Consider the following 21,294-nt stretch of genomic DNA (forward strand, 5'->3'; position numbering starts at 1 on the left):
ATATAGTACCGCCTGGTTTTTACTTGGCAAAGTTGACATGACTCTTAACAACCATAGATATATATATATATGTGCACATGTTTACATTTTCACCAGAGAGAAAAAAATACTCCTTTTAAAAGGCATGCCGAGGTTGCAAGCAATCAATTGAAGTCTTACATATTAAACAAGGCGCCACAACATTAAAGACACAAACAAAGGGAGCTTCTTGCACAGTTTGGTGAGCTAAAGGAGATAATTAATTTTTTTTTATCATGAATCTTGAATCTAATAAGCCATATGGATCCTGTAACAGAAATGGGCAACCAGCCCCTAAGTTAGTAACAAGTTTAAACAGGCAACCAAGGAGAGGGCGGAGGAAGGAAGGGTTTTACCCACGGTGGGGGCTCCTCCCTGAGGTCCTGCCATACCAAGATGTAGGCGATCCGGTCGGGGTGGCCCTCTCTTCCGGGGCGGAAGATGATGTTTTTAACTGCTAAGATGAGGGGAAGGTGGAAAGTCCCCTCTGGTGGCCAACCCACGGAGAATGTGGGCCACTCAGACGAGCAGAAAGTCTGCCATTTACTTTTTTAACCTGTAAGGAGAGATTGTGAGCCCTCTCTCGAACCTCCGACCAATGGTCGAGGGTGAGGGACAATGGGGACGATGTCGTTTGTCCCATGGTGTTCTGAAGACAAAGAGTGGTTAGCGTACGCGCGACACAACAAATAACCGTTCACAACAGTCACAACACACAGGACAAACAGGCCGGCCACCTCACTCTCACGCATTAGTTTCACACCAAACGAGTCACCTTAGGGGGTGCCTCCAGATTGGCCCGGACGAACCACAGATTGGGAATGAAATTCCCCAGATTGGCCCAGACGGACCACAGATTGGGAATGAAATTCCCCAGACCGATAGGAAAATCCTATCGCAGACGGTGAGTCACGGAAAACCATGTGGGGCGTCCCCCGATCACCCAAGAACAGAATTTGCCCCTGAAGTAGAGCCGGAGTTCGGCCTGGGACGAAAGGAAACGGCGGATCGATCCAAAATGAAAGTAAACAAAAATCGGCCGTACTACTTACCCCAGAGAGGTGCCGTTGGGGTCTCCCTCTGCGAGGAGGTCTGATCTCAGTTTGATCTCGCTAGGGCCTCCAAAATGTTAGACCGGTGTCGCGAGGAAGACTCCAAGGGCCTCGCTCTCATGTAAAAAACAATGGGGTTTTTATTATTCCGTGTACACGGGGTCCTCCAAACAGGTGGAAACGGAGAACCCTGAGTTGGGGCAAGGCTGGTGTTTTTAAGGATGAAAACCGCAAAGCAAGCATTGTTAGTCAGCAGACTTTATCTCTGAGTTTCCTGACATAATTACCTTACTTTAGCACCACAACCTTTCTATTTGTAGAGGGCAACAATGGTTAACATATCAATTGGGTAAGATTTTACAATTCTTTACAGAGAGCATTGATTAACATATCAATCTTTTACCCAGAGTAAAAGGAAGACACACATTTACAGTTACAGGTATTACTGTGATACAATACCAAGTTACAGGTATTACTATGATATAAACGAAGCTATTTTTGTGAAGAATGTACAATCTAATACAATCTGATGCAATTAACTCAATTTGTGATGGGGCTTCTGGATAGGGAAGACCCAGGATGTCAGGAGCTATTACCTCAGGCCTTTGTTTTATGGCCTTTAGGAAGTTAAAACTTAACCTAGTTGGATTTGAAGGGAGAAGGGGAGGGGAAGCAGCAGATGGAATGAGCTTTCTTGGTCTCTTCACTACAATGGCCAGGCTTTCATAGCCCAAGTCACTCAAAAGTTAACCCAGGCATTAAAAATTGATTGGAAACTTCACTGTGCCTATTAGCCACAAAGTTCAGGACAAGTAGAATGTATGAACCGAACTCTCAAGGACAATTTAGCTAAGCTGTCTTTAGAAACTGGTGGTAATTGGGTGAGATTTTTTCCCTTTGCTCTGCTGAGAGCTAGATGCACTCCTTACATTTCTGGAATTTCCCCATTTGAAGCTATGTTTGGGAGACCCCCTCCACTGGTCCTGAGGCTCTCTGAGGACCAATTCGTTGAAATAACTAACCAAGATCTCATTAAGTACCTCCAGACGCTCCAGCCTGTGCTGGTCTCCATCCACCAGCTGTTTAGACAGAAGCACCCAGATCCACCTTTGGAGACACCACTAAAGACTCCCATCGAACCGGGAACTTTGGTCTTGATATGGTGTCATCATCAGGATTCCCTCGAACCCCGCTGGGAAGGACCCTTCACCGTGGTGCTCAGTACCTCCACTGCAGTCAAGGTTGCTGGAAAGACTCTGTGGATTCACCATACTCATGTGAAGCCACTAGAAACAGTGGACGACAAGGACCACACCCAATGGACGGTACAGCAAACTGGTAACCCCTTAAAGTTAAAATTGACTAGACATAGTTAGATTGCATCAGGCATGTACTGCTTCAGCTTGCTTGCCTTTGCCCCTCCTATCCCACTACTGGGGATTCCATAGCGCTGTTACTGACCTCACGTAGTGGGTTTGGACCCCCTGTAAGCCGAGAACAGCTGTTAAAATCTTTGTATGGAAGGTTTTGTGATTGTGGAGGAGGCCATTTTCGTGGTAGTGGGTCCCGCACTCGTGGGATTCAAATTGTACAGACCAGTCACACAGATTGTGGAAACAAAATAGTAATTCTTGTAGCTAGGCCTGCTGCTACAGAAGGAGAAACTCAAATGTGGGAATGCAAAGAAAAACCTCGCATGATGCCTAAAATAGGTGGCCAACCAGGGCCCTGCCCTAAAGATTGTCCTTATTATTCAGAAATGCATTCCTCCCACTATGACTCTGTGCAAGAATGTATAGGCAAAGATAGCAAAACTTACTTCACTGCTGAGCTTCTGAGGACATATATTGGGAGTGCTGGGGGCGACTGGTCTGTCAATCCGATGGTAATAGGAAATTCAAAGTATGCCCAAGCCTCATGTTGCAGCACGATTGGTAAACCAGTGTGCCAGAGCAGTGTGGCCCCAACACATGTCTCTGATGGAGGCAGTCCACAGGATAAGACCAAAGAACTCATGGTTGAAGAACGGGTTAAACAGATTATAGAGAAAATATTTCCCCCGGTGCATTATCACCCCTTGATGCTGCCTAAATCATGGGGAATTGATTTGGATGCTTAGACTTCTGATATTCTAGGAGCCACTTATAGGGCCTTAATTGCTTCCAACCCGACTTTAGCTAAAGATTGTTGGCTATGCATGGCACAAGGCTCTCCCATACCTCTTGCGATCCCCTCCAATGCTACCCTGATGCCTCCAAAGGGACCAGGTCACTTAAACTGTAGTGTTGGTCTGCCCTTCAGAGTACAACCAGTAGGGTTTAGAGATTCCCCATGTCTCCAAGGAGGTTTTCATAACGATACTTCTGATATCGATGAGGGTTTCCTCACTTTTGTTAACTGTAGTTCTAATTAACCAGACTACCTCTCTGTAAGTGTTCATCTGTGGAGGCAATCTGGCCCATGCTTTCCTCGCAACTAACTGGTCAGGAATATGTGTTACAGCTGTCCTGTTGCCTGATATAGAGATTCTACCCGGGGATGAGCTTGTCCCCATTCCTAGCCTGGATTACATTACAGGCCGCTCAAAGAGGGCAGTTCAATTTATCCCTTTGTTGGTGGGTCTGGGAATATCAGGAGCCCTGCGTATGGGGACAGCAGGAGTGGGGGACTCTGTTCAACTTTCCAACCAGATTGTTAATGATGTGCAGGCATTATCTAGTACCATTCAGGTCATTCAAGATCAAATAGATTCGTTAGCTGAAGTAGTTCTTCAAAATAGAAGAGGGCTGGACCTCCTGAAGGCAGAACAAGGCGGGATCTGTGCGGCATTGCCAGAATGATACTGCTTTGATGTAAACAAGTCTGGCATTGTTCGAGATAAGATCAAGAGATTGCAGGAAGACCTGGTAAAAAGAAGAGAGTTATCTGAAAACCCCCTTTGGAGTGTCTGGAATGGAATTCTGCCTTATCTCCTATCCTTGCTTGGACCATTGCTAGGGTTGCTACTCTTGATTTCAGTAGGTCCTTGTATAATCAATAAACAAACTCCTTAGACAACCAATGCAGAACAGAAAGCTGATGATGATCCACCAGCAAGCCTATGAGCTCATTCCCCAAAATCACTAACATTCAGCCAAAGCTTTGGCCTCAGTCACAACATCAGAGGGGAATGTTATGGCCTAACTCTAACCAATGTGCCTCTGTCTTGTTCTGTATGTGCCATCTCGATAGGGTTAAATTTCTATTTCTTGTAAAAACTTAAGTTTCAGCTTCTTTTAACTCCCCTACCCGCTTTCTGTATTATGTTATTGCAGGTGTGCTGTTCCGAGATAATGTTTAACCACAGGGTGAGAGTAAGGGAATGCACCAAGAGTTCCAGATGTTATCAGAACTAAGTCAACAGCTTTACAGCTCTGTGGGTTTTTAGCTTTAAATATCCCTCCCTTAGTGTGTTAGGGATACAGTCTCTGGGTCCATCCTGAGGAGGCTGCGTTGCCTGAAATAAAGCCTTTGCTCCCAAATTTCTTGCTTCCTTGGATTTTATTCCAGGGTCCGAGCTATCTCAAATACTATGTTAGGACCGGGTCAGAAAATGTTAGTAAGTTCTTGCCAGGGGTAAAACCTACCGGGCAGATGCCAGCACTGCCATTCAGTGTTGGAAACTGTTTGTAATGGATGGAAACTGTTTGTAATGGATGATACACTACTAGGTGTTCTGAAATACACTAGTAATGAAATATAAGAAATCATTCTATGCACATCGATAGTAACACTCAGAAATCTGATTATCGTGACACCTCACTATCTGCACTAAAAGCCTTCATAACTGGCTCTTTCTAATCATTGGAATCTAAAAGGTTTATGGAGAAGTGACAGGTGTGGCACTGAGATTTTTAGAATAATGACACTCTACAGACTTGGTTACCTTCAAAATTGCCTATGTTTTGATGACAAAAAGACCTGCCAAGAAACAGCAAAGAAAAAAAAAAAAAACTAGACCATTTTGCTGACATTTGCTCACGTGTTGAAAACTTTGTTTTAAACTATCAAGCAACTATAGACCTTTCAAGTACACGAGAATTAATGAGGACTTGGATCATAGTGATGTTTTCAGCAGTCTATGCCATGTGAACTTTCAAAATATGGTATAAAAATACATAGTAGCTGCAGAGACATTTTACATCTTGAGGTTAGGAATTTATCCTGTAATTCACCCTCCAGGTCTTCGCATAGTAATAAATTGTGTGACTTTGTAAACAGACTTGTATCGATTTCAAAAAAGTAACCCAAGTATCCCATTCAACAATTGGTTCATGGGTTATGCACTGTTACATTTATTAAAAGAACACCAGTTGACTAGCACAGGAACTATTCACAAAAATGAAACTGAGATTCCTAAATAAAGTTGCAAGCTCACAATGAGGAAATGTATAGCACAATCTTTGGATTTTAAGATGTAACATCCTACATGGCAAAGAAAATTGAAGTAGTGTGTCTACCTTAGTTAACAGTAGTATTGTCAACATTACACCGGGATAATAAGATTGCTAGTGAGGCTGGGTGTGGTGGCACACACCTGTAATCTCAGCACTTGGCAGGTTGAGGCAGGAGGAGCCTATGAATCAGGCTCAGCCTGTACTACACAGTGAGTTCCAGCCTAGGCTGGACTACCTTCTAGTCAAGAAAAACAAAGTAATATCAATCCTATCATTGTTACACCATGATGATAAGATTGATAATGAGTTCAGGTGTGCTGATGCACACCTACAATCACAGAGGAGACTGAGGCAGGAGGATCCCGGAAGTTCAAGGTCAGCTTGTGATGTATTGTGAGTAGCCTGGACTACACAGGAAGACCTTGTCTCAAAACAAACAGTGATAGTGAATTTTCAACACAAATGAAGCCATAAATGGTTACATTTTACAACAAAATGAAAGAGTAATGTTGACAAATTATGCAGCAGTATATGATGCCACTCAAAACACAAAGCACTGGCCAGTGGTTGTGTTTTACTTGATCCTAAATATGCCAGGCATAGTCTTTATAGTTAACAAACAAAATAGCAGGCAAGAAGTATCCTGGAGAAATTTTCTTAGAGGATTGGAACTGGATGATACACAATTACAGCAAAATAAAGACAGTATACAACTGCCCAAAGAACTCTGCAAAAGAATTCTGAAGCAGACTGGTGAACAGAGAGGTGAAACTTCACGAGAACCCCAAAAGAAAACAGGGGAACCAAGGACTAGGGATTTAGCTGAGCAGCACAGCACCTACCTGACAAGCGCAAGGTCTTGAGTTTGATTCCCTGTGCACATACATGTAAGAAGGGAATATATACTAGGAAAACCAGCAAGATGCCAAACACATCCTACCACAGAAGACAGGAAACAGAAAACACCTGCTGTCAGAGTAAGCCACACTTCTGATTGGCACATGTTGTTCTCATAGTTACATAGTTTATAATATAAACTTACATAGTTTATATTTTATTTTATTGCTGTTTCATTTTCCTGCTAAGCGCACATTGTATAGATTATCTATCTCTGTGGTAGAGTTTTGCTTGTATTCTCATTGCAGCTAACCTAGGAATTTATTTCTGCTGTTACATTTTTAGACCTCGTAAGCAGGTAAACAGTTGGCATTGAAAATGTTGATGCTTATTTTACACACATCACATATTAAAAATTTAATATTTTATTGTACTGATATTTTATTTTCCTGCTAAGAACACATTGTTAGATGTAATAAAGCTCATAGCTGCAAATGCGAGGTCATAAAATTAAAATTAAAAATTCATCAATAGAAATACTCCTAAAAATAAATGTGGGTGTCACTCCCCCAATGCACCTTTGCTAAAAATTTGCCATGATGCCCCTGAGGATTATGGGATACATATAAAACACAGGCAGAGGTACCTGTTGTACTTCCCCAAAAAGGCCCCTGAGGTGAAGAATGGGGCAAAACCCCTGAGATGGAAAAGATGGGGCAGAACGACGTCGTTTTTAGGAAGAAGCGCTTTTATTTTAGCTGGCCCAGCGACACAGTGCAGATGGAACTTGCAAAGCTGTGCAACTGAGTTAGAGTTTTGACTGATTTTTATAGTTCATTTATGATTAGCTCACTGATCATTAAGTACATAGTGATGAGAAACAGAAATAAGGTGAGCCTTTGTTCCTCTTTGCTTGAGGTCAGAGGCATTTCACAGTGGGTGGTTAGCCAATTCATAGCCCTTGGTCTGCCAATTCCAGGAACATTTGTCTCTCATAAAGGGAACAATGGTTGACACAGCATCATTTGTCTCTTACAAAGGGAACAAAAGTTGACATAGTACACAGGTCACTAAGGTGGGGGGATGACGCATTACAGAACAGCATAACGAAGCGGTCAGTTAATTTATAACTATGTGGTTGGTGCTTGGTTACTAGGGTAACGAGCTCAGTACAGAATGACAATATTGCTAATAACTATCTTTTTAATATCTTTTTTGTTAATTATCTTTTAATCAATTGTTTTAATTTTTCAGCATCTTAGTATAACATTACCAAGCTTCATCCTGCTCTTAGTCACCTACCGGGCAGCTTCAGGTCCAGCCTCAAGATAAAATTCCGTTGTCTTAGTCCATTTATCAAGCTTACAGGAATTAGGGTGTCAGCCAAAGGGCTTTGAGAGTTCTGGCTGGGCACTAAACTGATATAAGAAGAGAATAAGGGGGACCTGGGATTTAGCTCAGTGGCATAAGTACATGCCTGGTAACTGTAAGGTCATGTGTTTGATCCCCAGTACCACCAAAAGAAGAGAATAAGCTGGGTCTTGAGTTTCTGGAATGCATGGGCACAACCCCAGGGTAGAAAGAGATGGAGTGGAGATGTGGATAACTTGGGTGACTCAGATCATGCCTATGACTGTACTTTCTCCTTTCTACTTATTTTCCCCTTTATCTTCTGTCCCGCCTCAGTATAATCATGAGTTTGTGATCACGGATATTTTTAAATTAAAATAGGATTAGAAAATACATGTATGGCCGGGCACCGTTCGGGTATACAGCTGTAATCCCAGCACTCGGGAGGCTGAGGCAAGAGGATTGTTTTTGAGTTCAAGATCAGCCTGGGCTACAAAGTCAGCTCAAGGTCAGCCTAAGCTGCATAGTGAGACCCTGTTTCAAAAAGACAACAACACAAAAAGAAAGAAGGAAGTATGCACCCGGCACAGAGTTTTTGTCAATTCCTGTGAAATCACCCTTGGCTGTGGATTATGTTCAGGCGCTGCCTCCTGGTATAATCATATCCACTGTGAGTCACTGTGAAAAGCTCATATATACTTGGAAGCATCAACTCCAGGTGGAAACTCCTCTCCTCTTTTTCTGCCAAGGATTTTACCCCTGTGTCACCTCTTCCACAGTATTAGCTCAGCTCTCCCGGGAGGCGGGCGACTCTGCTGGAGGAATGAATGGTCAAAGTCTCAAAAAAGACCCGCAGGCCAAACACCACACAGGCACAGGAATGAATGGCTGAAGGTTAGGGAAGCTCCTCAGTTCAGCATGGTCTTTCCTCTGCCCAATAAAGTGCTAAGATGAACAGACTTTCTCATGGCAGCCTCTCCTGTTCCTTGCCACCACTGCTCCCCATAACCTGAATAAAAGCGAGAATTCTCATAGCCTTAACTGGGTTGCTCAGGCTGACTGCGTTGGCCCAGGTGAGAAGGAGGGGGAACTTCCTGAGAGACAGAGGGCTCAGACTGGGACAGCCAGAGGCAGAGGGGACGGTTCAAAGTGTCATGGGGGCTGAGGACCCCTGGCCCACCAGTCAGGGTGCTCTAGGGGCAGGCAGCCCTGGACTGAAATCTGTTCTCCACATTTTCTCAATCCCTGTCCGGGTGGAGAGCTGGGGTGTGGATGTTCAGCTCCAACATCTGCACGCCCCGCCTCAGTGCCGTCTGCCCCACAGAGGGAGCTCCTGACTGTGAGAAGAAGGTTGAACCAGCTCACTCCCTGGCCCTCCGTCATAGACGTGACAGAGCGAAAGCCACCTGCCCTGTTTCCTTCCTGCTTCATGCCAGACCAGGACAAAGCCTCCCCTTGGGTTCAGCTGGCATTGTGTCCTCTCCCTCATTTTTCATCCATAGAACCTCTGGGCCCATCAACAGTTCCTTTTGGAACAGCCACCCTGGGCTCATGGTGGGGACAGAATGTCAGGGAAAAGGGGCTACAAGATGGAGGGCTGCCTTGGGTCCAGTTCCATGGGCCCAGGTCCCCGTGTGCAGAGCTGGGGCTGGGGGACAGCTGCCTGCTGCTGAAGAACCCCATCAACAAAGGGATGTACAGGTCTAGCCGGCAAGGGACGAGGTTTCTGCTGTCACCCTGTGGACAGACTGGCCCCTGCCTCCCTTTTCAGAGTCACTCTCCCATGTTGCTCTTTCCCAAGAGCCTCTGACCCCTGCCTCAGCCTCTTCCTTCTCCGCCCAGACGAGAGCTCAGGCTGCTCCACAGTCACCAACCCGAGCTGGTGACCTAGGAAAAGGCGGGCTGTGGCCACCTTGTTGGGGAACCGCGTTACTGCCTATACTCAGTAGGAGCCCCAGATGCAAGTCTCTGGTTGGCTCTGGGGGTTCCTAGGTCTGAACTTGCAGGAGTGGGAGCAGAGGTATGGCTACCAGCCTGGTTCTAGGTGACTCTAAAGTTGACTCTGGTCTATCCATGGATATCTCTCCCCACCAATAGATTGCAGGAGCATGCACTGGCCTTTAGCAGACTGCCCTTTTGCCCCTGGGGAAGAAGCTTCCTGTATTTTGTCCCCTGCACAGGGTTCTCGGGGGCCCCTGGCCTCCCCTACACCTGGCTGCCTTTCCCTGCATACACGTGACCACCGTGTCCAGCAAAAGCAGAGGCCCCAGCTCCCTGTTCTAAGTGGGCCAATGCCCAGCTCTGCACCCAGACACAACTGGGTATCAAGCATTTTGGGGGAAAGTGGACAAAGGGTTTTATCTCCCTGCGCCTCCATTTTCTTCCCTGTGGAAGAGTTAACCAGGCTGGGTGGATCCTTTTGTTTTAAAGAAACAAGAGAGTACACATTTCAGGGCCTGACAGCGAGTATTCACCGAAGTCTGCCTGAATGGCCCTGGCCTGGGTGCTGCCAGGGACTCAGTGTGAGCCAGGTCTTGTGACACCATCACTTTCCTTGGCCCCTCCTGACTTGGACAAGTCTGGGCAGAGCTGGGGAAGCCCTTAGGCCTCGAGTCCACTGTGGTCTCCTGATCTGGCCTGAGAGGTCAGAGAGGGCTTCCTGGCAGAAGGGACATTGGAGATAATATTCAAGGCTGATTGAAGCCCATCACTGTGTCAGCGAGGCTGAGCCCAGAGGGACCAGGCAGAGACCGAGCGGAGGCAGGGGCAGGCAGCAGGCGTGGGTCTCCAGGACTGGAGGACCCTGGACTTTGGCTGTGGTATCAGCATCCGGTCCCAGCAGGGGAGGGGTGTGACCAGACCTACCTCCACAGGGGAAGAAAGGTCCCTTCCTGCCTTCTTCTCCCTTGCACTCCTGGATCCCCCTCTGCAAGCTGCAGGACAGAGCCATTTTGCAAACTGGAGTGGCCACATCTTAGTCTGGGCCAAGTTCTAGAGCTGGTCATAGAGAATTTCGTCTCTTAATGAAGAAACGGAAGGCACATGAGGCGCACTGCACAGTCAAATTTCCTCCTGAAGCGTCCTCATGCCTGTTGAGAGTCCCAGTCCAGGTGTCACAGATCTTTCTTCCCGGGGCCTCCCAGGCAGGCAGGCCGGATAGAAGCGGGCTCCCTGCAGGGCTCCTCCCACCTGGCCTGGCTGAGGCTCCTGACTTACCTGCCCCATCATGTCTTCCCGCCATCGGTCGAGCTCATGTCTGCTGGCAGTGATTTCCTGCCACAGCTTAGACAGGATAGGGCCAGGTATGGCTGTCTCTGGCAAAATCTTAGGTGGGATAGAGGCCAGTAGTGGGAAGAAACTGCAGCTCAACGCTGGGGCTGGGTCCTGAGGAAAGAAGAGCTGGTCCCCTCCTGTCTCTGAATCTGTTTCTCAGGGCTGCTGAGAGCAGCAAAGAGAAAGAAAGAGAGAGAGTGACAGGAAGTGTATGGGTGTGGTTGGGCGTGGTGGCACTATGGACACTGAGAGTCCCTGACTGTTGAGACTCAGGCAGACCTGCGTTCAAATCCTGCCCCTGCCCCTTCTCAAAACCCTTGACATACAACATTGTCCAGTCTCACCGCCAGCCCGTCCAAATTCCAGTCTGTTCTGCCCACTCTGGGGACCCGTCCATCTTCTCCGGGTCAGGGAGGCAGAGCTGTGCAATCTCACCAGGGTCATCAGGTGTTGGAACTCTGCCTTTAGAATGTTCTAGGCCTCTAGGACAGAGTGCATGGTGTTTATAGAAGATCCTAAGCATTTGTTTAATCCACTCACGCCGTTTCCTGGATCCAGGCAGCATGCTGACCCCAGACTGGACTAGAACTCAGGTGTCCAGAGCTGTGGTCCCGAGGACCCAGCTGGCTGAGGTGGGCAGCAGGCCCTGCTCACAGACACCCAGAACTGGGCTCCTAGAAGGTGCAGCCCAGGATGACAAGAGCAATTCCTGCTCTTACCAGTTTGCCCTTTTCCACAGAAATAAAGTGAAAGTCCATTTGCACAGAAATAAAGAGAATGAAAGGTAGTATGAGGGTGTTATTTCCATCCAGTCTCAGAGTCCCTTCCCAGAGACAGGCAGGAATGTGGTGCACAAGTCAGGTATGCCGAAGCAGAGTGGGGGCTCCCCAGGCCACAGACTCCTCTTTTCTGGCTCACAGTGAGGCTGTGTCACTCATTTGGCCCAACCATGTCTCAGGATTTGGGGGCTGACCCTATTCTCTGCCAAAGGGGTTTAGTGACAAATGACAAGATGGTCAGGCCACATCCCTGGCTTGGTTAAACCTCTGCATGCAACAGACCACTGGGCCCCTTGTTCCAGGAGGGCAGGAGGGACAGAAAGGAGCCCAAGCTGTGATGAAGGTCCACAAACTCACCTCCGTTTGCTAAAGCAGCGCCAACTCCGATGAGCCACTTTTTTTAGAAAGTTCTTTCACTGGCGCTTGTTTCCCTGGGGTTGCTCACTGTGTCTGCTCCTAGAATTTCCTAAAATAAGAGCAGACAGCGTTCTTGGAAGCAGGACATGTCTCTGCTCTTGGACACCTGGGAAATCAGCATGAAGGGTCGCCCTGGAGTTGTATGGGAATAGGTGGGGAATGTAGAGTCCCCTGCGGCCAGCAGGAAAAAGTGGGGTTTTGCCAAGTTCAGTGCAGCTCTCGAAGTTTCCTGGGTGGAAGGACAGTGAAAGGACAGAGAAATAAAGATAAGAGAAAATACACAGAAAGCTGAGGTCAGGTGGAGCCCCCTCGCGGCTGGGAGGAAAAGAGCCGCTCAACCACTGCAGCGCATTTATTTTATACATTTTGCAAGTGGGTGTCGCATGACCCTTCTTTGCCTAGCAACCTTAGAATGGAGCAGCTTGTTTGCACAGCTGGCCTCTGGTGCTGTTTGTTTTCAGACAGGCCTCCCCTGGCCCTGGGAGCTGTGATCAGTATCCAGTTTTAAGTGCTTGCCACAGTTTTTCATTTTGAGCTGGGTATTGTACTTGAACATCTGTGTCCTCATTGTCTTGAGCAGCCCATTTGTCTTCTTCTTGATTTAACACCCTGTTCTCTGGTTGGTCTGCCAGTTTATATTTAGAAAAACAATAGCCTGTAAAATCTAGATCTAGCTGTACGTGGTGGCCCATGCCTATAATCCCAGCACTTGGGAGGCTGAGACAGGCGGATCTTTTAAAATTTGAGGCCAGCCTGGGCTACAAAGTGAGTCTAAGGCCAGCGTTAACTGCGTAGTGAGACCTTGTCTCAAAACGACAAAAAAAAAAGTTAGATTCAATGAGCCCAAATATATTCTTAGTTTTCTAGTTTTGACTTTAACATGATACTAAGGTGGCTTGGTTAATGGGGTACTTCTGTGACAAACAGCATCAACACTAGTGTCCTTTAGAGGCATTGAGAGGAAAACCATGGCTTTAATTGGGTTCTTCTAGAATGAGTAATTCCTCGTAGAACGTTCTAGTTCTTTCCAGTGCCTGAGCTAAGATAACTCTGTTCCTTTAGTCCACAGCTGGGTGCCTGTGTTTGTCAGTTTTGCATTACTCTGACAAAATACTCGACATAATCATCTAAGAACAAGAGGGTTGTTCTGGTTCACTGCTTTAAGGGCTGCAGTCCATTGTCACTGGGCTCTGTTGTAGTACTGTACGCTGGGAGTGGGTGTCAGAGGAGTGAAGATCTGCTCACCTCAAGGAAACAAGGGCAGAGGGGAAGTGACCAAAATCCCAACATCTCCTTCAAAAGGAAGTCCTTAAGGATCTGATTTCCTTCCGTTAGGCCCCAAAGCCTTAATGGTTCCACCAGCACCTCATGATGAAGAGGGCAGGTGAGCAAGCCTTCAGCATCATGGGCTTTTGGGACATTCATAGCAATATCTTTATAGCAGCTGCAGTACACTGGAATCCAGCGATCCTGGGACTAACCATCCAATTAAGCCTGATGGGAGTTTTCTGTGTGACCAGTGTGGGGCTGACTCCATGAGCAGTCTCCACATATGAGATGTCAGAGGATCGGAACCAAAACAAAATAACTGGACCCAGAGGGTGAGAGCTGAGGTGTTGGTCCTATTTGCTATCATACAGGGGGAACCCACATTGCAGCCAGAATCTGAAGATGCCAATTGGTTTGGCACCTTTGAGCTTGCATGAGGCAGCAGCTTTCAGAATCTATAAGATAAAACACACTGGAGAAAACAAACACATCTGAAGCCCGTTTAGTTAGGCAATTATCCAGACTGAAGCAGAGATCTGCAAATTCCCCAGGCTCTGTCATTAGCCTGGCTGGAAGAGCAGGACTAACTGGAGTTTGCTGTCCTGCTCCTGCGTAAGAAACTGGATTCTACCTCCCCCGTGTGGCAAGAGAGAGAATACCTACGATTCACAGTCTTCCCTTTTCTCTCCGAGATCCTCCAGGCAGACATGGGACGTCTTCCTGGTCCAAACAAGCCTTTGGTCCCATTCCACAGAGGTAGGTAGAAATAGATAGACTACCCATGAGGTCCTAATGGGAGATGACTTCATCTTCTAGCCAATTCTAGCTGCACCAGAGACTCACTCTCTCTCAGTTCCCTGCATTCTCCTGTTACACTGGCTCTCTGGGTTCCAGGCACCCTAGCCAATCTCCGCCCATAAATAGTAAGTGAAGATTTTCAGAAATGATTTATGCTTTTTTTTAAATTGGTACCGGGGATCGAACTCACCACTGCGTGCTTGCAAGGCAGGCGCTTATGTCACTGAGCTAAATCCCCAGCCCCAATGATTTATGTTTTAAGACTGTGGTGAAATCTAGTACCAGCCCCATCATCTAGTGTACTACATGAATCATTCCTTTGCCCACAGTATCCACACTGTATACACTACCCTCCTGTTAGTTACCTTGTAATTAAGTTATCAAACTGTGCTGGGAGTGTCACAATGCTTATGTCCTTGTTTGCCATGGTTTCCTTGGGTTCAAAACAATTCAGTTGCAATGGTGTATGCCTATAATCTCAATACTCTGGGAAGCTGAGGGGGGAGGATTGCGAGTTCAAGCCTCTTTCAAAGTGTGGTTTGATTAGAATCATCCCTGTAGTTAGTAAATAAATTTTATGCAAAAAAAACCCAAAATTTACTCATTGTGATTTGTGAGTGCGTGATACTGGAGATTGAACCCAGGGCCTTTGACTGAGCAGCATCTCTGGTCCCTTTGTACTTTTAATTTTGAAATAGGGTCTTGCTAAGTACTTATCAGGGGCAATTGTACACCTATTTACAGAAAGGTGATATATTTATATTATGTTGAGTATTCATTGATATCTTTACTATGTTGAATTTTCCAATCCATGAAATCCTGTGTCTCTCCAGTCATTTCCATCTCCTTTGATTTATTTCATCAGAAGTGTATAGTTTTCAGGTAACAAGTTGTAGGCTCATTTTATTAGATTTACATCTCAGTATTTTATGTTTTAAGCAATTGTATTTATATGGCATGTTACTGTAACTGTTCATTGTTAAACACAGAGAAATAAAATTGATTTTTGTATGTTTAGTGTGTGTATTTCACCCTTGCTGAGCTTGCTTGTTCATTCTTAGAGGTCTGATTGTTGCTGTTTGGGATTATCTTGTTAATTATTGTTATTTTTTTCTTTGGGGTTATCTTTTTAATTTTAATTTTTGGTCACATTTGCAGTACATAACGGTCACATTCCTCTGGGGGAGTTGGTCACGTCATAACACATCTTCGTTTCGTTCACCCTCTTTGCCGGCCCTCCATAGGGCCTCTCTTTGTCTAGGTAAACTCCTTAGGATCATCTGTGTGAAAATTATACCCTCCCAAAGAAGAACTACCTATCTTTTTGTTTCCAGTCTTAAGCTTTTTTAGTCTTAATTCTTTGAGGAACTGGCAGCTTGTTTTCCAAAGTTGCTGCACTGCTTAACGTTGCCAGCAGCACCATGGAGCATTATTACATTCTACACATCCTCACCGCACGTGTTACCATCTCGTGTCTTGATTTTAGGAACTGCAGTGAATGTGACCTGCTATCTCATTGTGGTTTTGCTTTACATCTCCCCAGTGACTAATGACGTCAGACAGCTTTTCACTGCTGATTGGCCATTGGTATCTTTCTTGGAGAAATGTCTACTCAGGGCCTTCACTCATTTCTTAGTTATTTGTTTTATCACTGACTGGGTGGCGCTCAATACACATTCTGAATGCAAGTCCTTTTTCAGCTATATCATTTGCAAATATTTCCTCCCATTCTGTGGATTTTTCTTGACTTTCTTGATGAAAACTGTGACATCCAAACTATATTTAGGCAACTGTTATGGTTTAGATCTAAAGTGTCCCTGCAGTTTTTCATGTGTTTGGAAGGTGACTGCATCATGGGGTGCTACACTCACCAGTGGATTCCTCTGTTGACAAGATTGGAAGCCGAATGTGTTTTTAAGAAGTGGGGCCTAGCTGGGCGTGGTGGTGCACATCTGTAATCCCAGCACTGGGGAGGCCAAGACAGGAGGATCTCTATGAGTTTGAGACCAGCCTACACTACAAAGTGAGCTCAAGGCCACCTGCACTGCGTGGTGAGACCCTGTCTCAAAAAGAAAAAAAGTGAAGCCTGATCGGAGGTGGGTCTTTGAGGGGGTGACCCAGAAGGACATATTCTTGTCCCTGACTTCTTCCTTTTCTCTTTGCTTCCTGGCTGCCATGGGTTGAGCACCTTTTCCTCCACCAGACCTCTCTGCCGTCCTGTTTCTGCCCTGGACCCAGCCGACCATGGACTGAAACTGGGAGCCAAAATAAACCTCTCCTCTTTTAAATGGTGGATGTTGGATATTAGGTCCCAGGGATGTGAACGTGACTAATACAGCTACTGTTACTTGTTTTCCTTTCGTTAGGATAGTTACTATTGGAATAAATGGTGAAACCAGTTGTGTGGAATCTGAGGATTCGCTGATAATGATATATGTTAGTTTTCTAACACTTAGATTTGGTAATATTAGGACACCACCTTTGTATGTAAGAATTTTACATAAGGTATTCAGAAGTGAGGTGATACCCATTGTGTGGATGCTCTCAAATAGCTCAGGACAAATATCTCGCAAAAGTGAGCTAATGATAGTTACCTCATGCAGTAGTCTTTAAATGTCTTCAGTGAATTCATGTTTATACATGTAAAACTATTAAAGTCTAGATGGAAGTACAACAAACATAATAGCATTTAAGAACAGAAGATTACACGTCTGTAATCTCAGGGCTCAGGTTGAAGCAGGAGGATCACCATGAGTCTGAAGTCAGCCTGGGCTACCTAGTGAGTTCAAGGCCAGCCTGAACTACATAACAAGACTCTGCCTCAAAAAATTAAAAATTAGGGCTGGGGATTTAGCTCAGCAGCCTAAGTGCCTGCCTGGCAAGCGTGAGGTCGTGAGTTCTATCCCTGGTACCAAAAAAAAAAAAAAAAAAATTAAAAACATTAGGGAAGAAATAGTCCAATGAGGCTACCTTTATCTGCAACAATCTACTGTAATAAAGAAATGTGTGGGGCTAGGGATTTAGCTCAGCAGCATAAGCGCCTGCCTTGCAAGCAGGCAGTCGTGAGTTCGATCCCCGGTACCGATAAAAAAAAAGACCAAAAATAAAGAAAGAAAGAAAGAAAGAAAGAAAGAAATGTGTTCATGCATTACTTGCATAATTAGCTCTCTCTTTAAAAAAAAAAAAAGCACTTTGGCCCTGAACTACATCTCCAGCCCTGATTTGACTCTTAAAGCACACTGACTAGGACAACACAGATGTATTGATGTGCGTGAATGAATGAAGTAGATGTGAGCCTAAATTATGTGATGTGAAATGTTTGTAACAGTTCCTGCCATATAATCTTTCAATGAATTAGATATATGGCAATGTAAAATGAAGCCACTAAAAATCTGTAACCAATATAACCTTGATCTGTATGTTGCTGTCGCAGGCGCTCAACACACCTCGCCCGGGACAATAAGACCACGTCAGCTTCCGCACGCTAAGTCCCTCTCTAAATTAGCCAACCCGTGCGCACCTCGTGCTCACTCCGTATTCGCCCCGTGCCGACTCTGTGGCAACCCCTGATTGGCCACAGCTGGATATATTAGCCAGAGCCTGCGTCCCATTCCCACCCTGCTTCCTCGTGGCAGCCTGTGATTGGCCACAGTCAGATATATAAGCCAGAACCCGCCTCAATAAAGCGGCAGTTCCTGTTACCACCTGAAGCGTCTCCTGTCTCATTGGGGGGCTGCGCCGGTCATGTTGCTATGTTTTTCCAGCCAAATAACATATATGCACACATTTTTTAGCGTGTTCTGTACATATTGTCACTTATTCTAATCTCTACCTCGAGAGGGTGTGTCGGGCTCATTTAGAAATGACTGCTTTTGCGTTTCCGTCCACCTGTGATTGTCAAATGAGTCTCTCAGCTCCTTTATAAGCTTAAGAATTATTGAGGAGTCCCAAAAAACTCTTGTAGGTTATTTTAAATTGGTGTACTGGTCAAACAGTTTTATGAAGGAGGGAAGCATAGTCTTCATTTTAGTCAGTCTTGGTGCTCCACGCCTGTGATTCTAGCCCTCCTTTCGATTTACATTTCCATAGTGACTAGTGACGTCAGGCATCTTTTTGTTGCTGATTGGCCATTGGTATCCTTCTTGGAGAACTATCTATTCAGGTCCTTCGCTCATTTCCTAATTAAGTTATTTGTCTTATTACTGAATGGTTGATGCACTACACACATTCTGGATGCAAGTCCAAAAGAAGCTGAAGCAAGGGGAGTGTAAGTTCAAGCCTCAAAAACTGGAGGCGGGGACTGGCAGTTCCACGAAAGGATGAAACCTTCATCTAGCATGTGGCAATTTCCGTGGTGTAAAAACTGCTGCCATTGGGCTGGGGATTTAGCTCAGCGGTCTAAGTGCCTGCCTTGCAAGAGCACAGTCGTGAGTTCGATCCCCGGTACAAAAGAAAAAAACAAAACAAAACAACAAAACCCTGCCACCATTGTTTGCTTCATGCTAGTAAAGGCTTAGCAAGTGGCCCAAGTAATTCTGTAATAATTGGCATTCCTGGGCAAGCTATCAGTATTTACCTTGTGGAAATGTAAAATATTTAGCCACTTAAAAATAACAGTAATAAATCTATTACATGTTATATCAGAACAGTGACGTCAACACTTAACCTTGGGAAAACGACATTGTATACTGGGAGAAAGAACAAGGCAAAGTGTCTCAGTGCATTGTGGAAATCGTTTGGCCTTGTGAATAAAGTTTCTGAAAAGACCGAGACACCCTGAGACCTGCAGGCTGTATTTTGGGAATCCCTGGTTAGATCTTCATTTCTCAAATGTCATCGACCCAGTACTCCCTTTATTTGATAAGAGGTTTTGTAACATTTCTTTTACTATGAAATGTAATTCACAGATAGCACAATTTAACATGCATAATCTCTGATAGAAAAATCACTGCAACACATTATCTGTAATACAGAAAGGAAACCAAAAACAGTTTACAAGTTCCTACTAGACATGTGGTTATCACTGAGATATGGGAGTTTTAGAAAGGATGTGGGGAACCACGTTGGTAACTCCCCTTGAAAGAAGAGCTGCTGTCTCCACTTCGGGTAAACTCGGCCCTGTTTCCATGTAGAGATCTGGCCAGAGCTGGCTAGGCTGTCTGCTTGTCCCTTCTATTGGCTTTAAGCACTTGTAAATTGGGCTGGCTCGGGAACTGATGTGTATTTTTTTTTTTATCAGTACGAGGGATTGACCACACAACCGCATCCTTGTAAGGTAAGCGCTTATGCTGCTGAGCTAAATCCCCAGCCCCTTGACGTGTAATCTTTGAAGCAAGATGACAGTCACTGTTTCCTTGCCCCAGTGACTCCGAGAAAAGCATGATTGAGTTGGGCGAGATGGAGAGCCATGTTCCACACTGTTGGCTGAGACCAAGCCTCAAGAAAAAGGCTGTGACTTCCCAGGGCAAGAAAGATCATACATCAGCTCTGAAGCACCGCCCCCCCCCAAAAAAAATTAGATACTATCTCAGCTGTGTTATGCAGGTAACTCTCTCTGCACTTCTTGCCCTCTGCATATCGCAGAGGTGATCTCAGGCCTCCTACAAAGCTCAGCTCCTGCGTATTTCCTGCCATTCTTACTGGCTCTAGCCACTCCCCTCACGGAGAATTAATAAAACCCAGGTTGAGCCCTGGCTTGTGGCATTTGCTCTGATGAACCACCACCATCTTGGCTGGACTTAGGACCTCCACGGCTTGCCATAGCTGTATATATGTCTCAGTGTTCTTATTGTCACCTTGGGTTGCACTGGAACCGGTAGATTGGAATCAACTTGCTAGAATTCCAGTAACTTCTCCATGGGGTTACAAATACAAATTTCCCAGACTGTGAGGAGGACAGGAAAGGGATCTCTATAAAAGGAGTCACCTGTAAGACAGCTGTGATCACACACACACACACACACACACACCAGCTTGGCTCAGGGTGACTCCGAGAACCAAACACATTAATGCTTGTGCTGTTAAGTGTGGACTGTTCACACCTCTGTGGGATAAACATTGCTACCAAAATAGCCTGTATCGGCTCAGGCTGGGGACAACAGTTTGTGTCATTCAGAGCCGTTTTGATCTTGGAATTTGCAGGGGGCAAAGAGAGACCCTACCCTGCATTGTTGGCAGAAGAAGCTTGGACCTGATTCTACAGGCCAGTTTAGATGACCTGGGAAGCAGACACCAGAGTTCAGTGATAGGATTCTGTGGAGGGATGACATTTCCAGATCCAGCTTCTGCCCCAAACTGCCTATGATCTTCCCTCGGATCACATGTGGTTGCTTTCCTGGAAAACTGAGTTTTTAAAAATAGTGCAAAATTCTTGCTGGGCGAGACTCCAGGATCCAATGATTGTTAACAGATTCTTCCGGCAGGCTCCAGGAAACTCTTCGTCAGAGCTGCTCAGCGAACCGAAACCACGGCGAGCCAGAAACCAGATTTCCAAACACCTCTGCTGAGCTAGGAGACAGGCGTGGGCAGGGGGTGTGGCGCGGGCCGCTGGGCTGGGCTGGGCTCTCCGCCTTGCAGCAAGAGAGTGCCCTCCAGGGGGCGCGCGTGCTCCGGGAACCTGAGCAGGCGTCCAGGCCTGGGCCACCACACCAGCGCACGCATCGGGATCCGCACACGCAGTCATGGCATTAGTGGGACTGTTACATGCGTGTGGCCATAGGCACGAGCGTGAGTATTCACGTGTTTTTATTGAGGTAAATGCTTGATTTATAGAACCTGCCATTTCCTGGTCCCCTTCCCTTTTGCAAAAGATCTATTTCCCCTTTTCCTATTATCTGTCTTTCATTTTGCTCTTTATAGTTTGGATCAGGGTTTGACCCAGGTTACTCAAACTCCAAAAGCATTTTCCTAATCACTTGCCCATCTTAGTCATGAAGGGCTGAGCCCCTTCTCCAGTTTCTGGGGCACCACCAACCTCCTTCTGGGATGGGCACTCAGCAGGAGGCAGAAGAGAGCCAGGGGAAGGGCTACAGAGAAGGAGCAGGCTCTCCCACTTGGACAGAGCCC

The 21,294-nt window shown here is 45.9% G+C and overlaps 1 long non-coding RNA gene across 1 annotated transcript; it reads right to left on the reverse strand.

The window, feature by feature from the left end:
- Positions 1-7,073: 7,073 nt before the first annotated feature.
- Positions 7,074-12,400, reverse strand: LOC134476875 (uncharacterized). The gene is made up of 2 exons (XR_010048658.1): positions 10,910-12,400; positions 7,074-10,782 (listed from the first exon to the last, which is right to left on the reverse strand). It is a non-coding gene; the product is annotated as an uncharacterized LOC134476875 (long non-coding RNA).
- Between the last annotated feature and the right edge of the window lie 8,894 nt (positions 12,401-21,294).

Source organism: Cavia porcellus, unplaced genomic scaffold (assembly GCF_034190915.1).
Source record: "Cavia porcellus strain 051 isolate PalLab524CR breed Dunkin Hartley unplaced genomic scaffold, mCavPor4.1 scaffold_7, whole genome shotgun sequence".
NCBI lineage: Eukaryota > Metazoa > Chordata > Mammalia > Rodentia > Caviidae > Cavia > Cavia porcellus.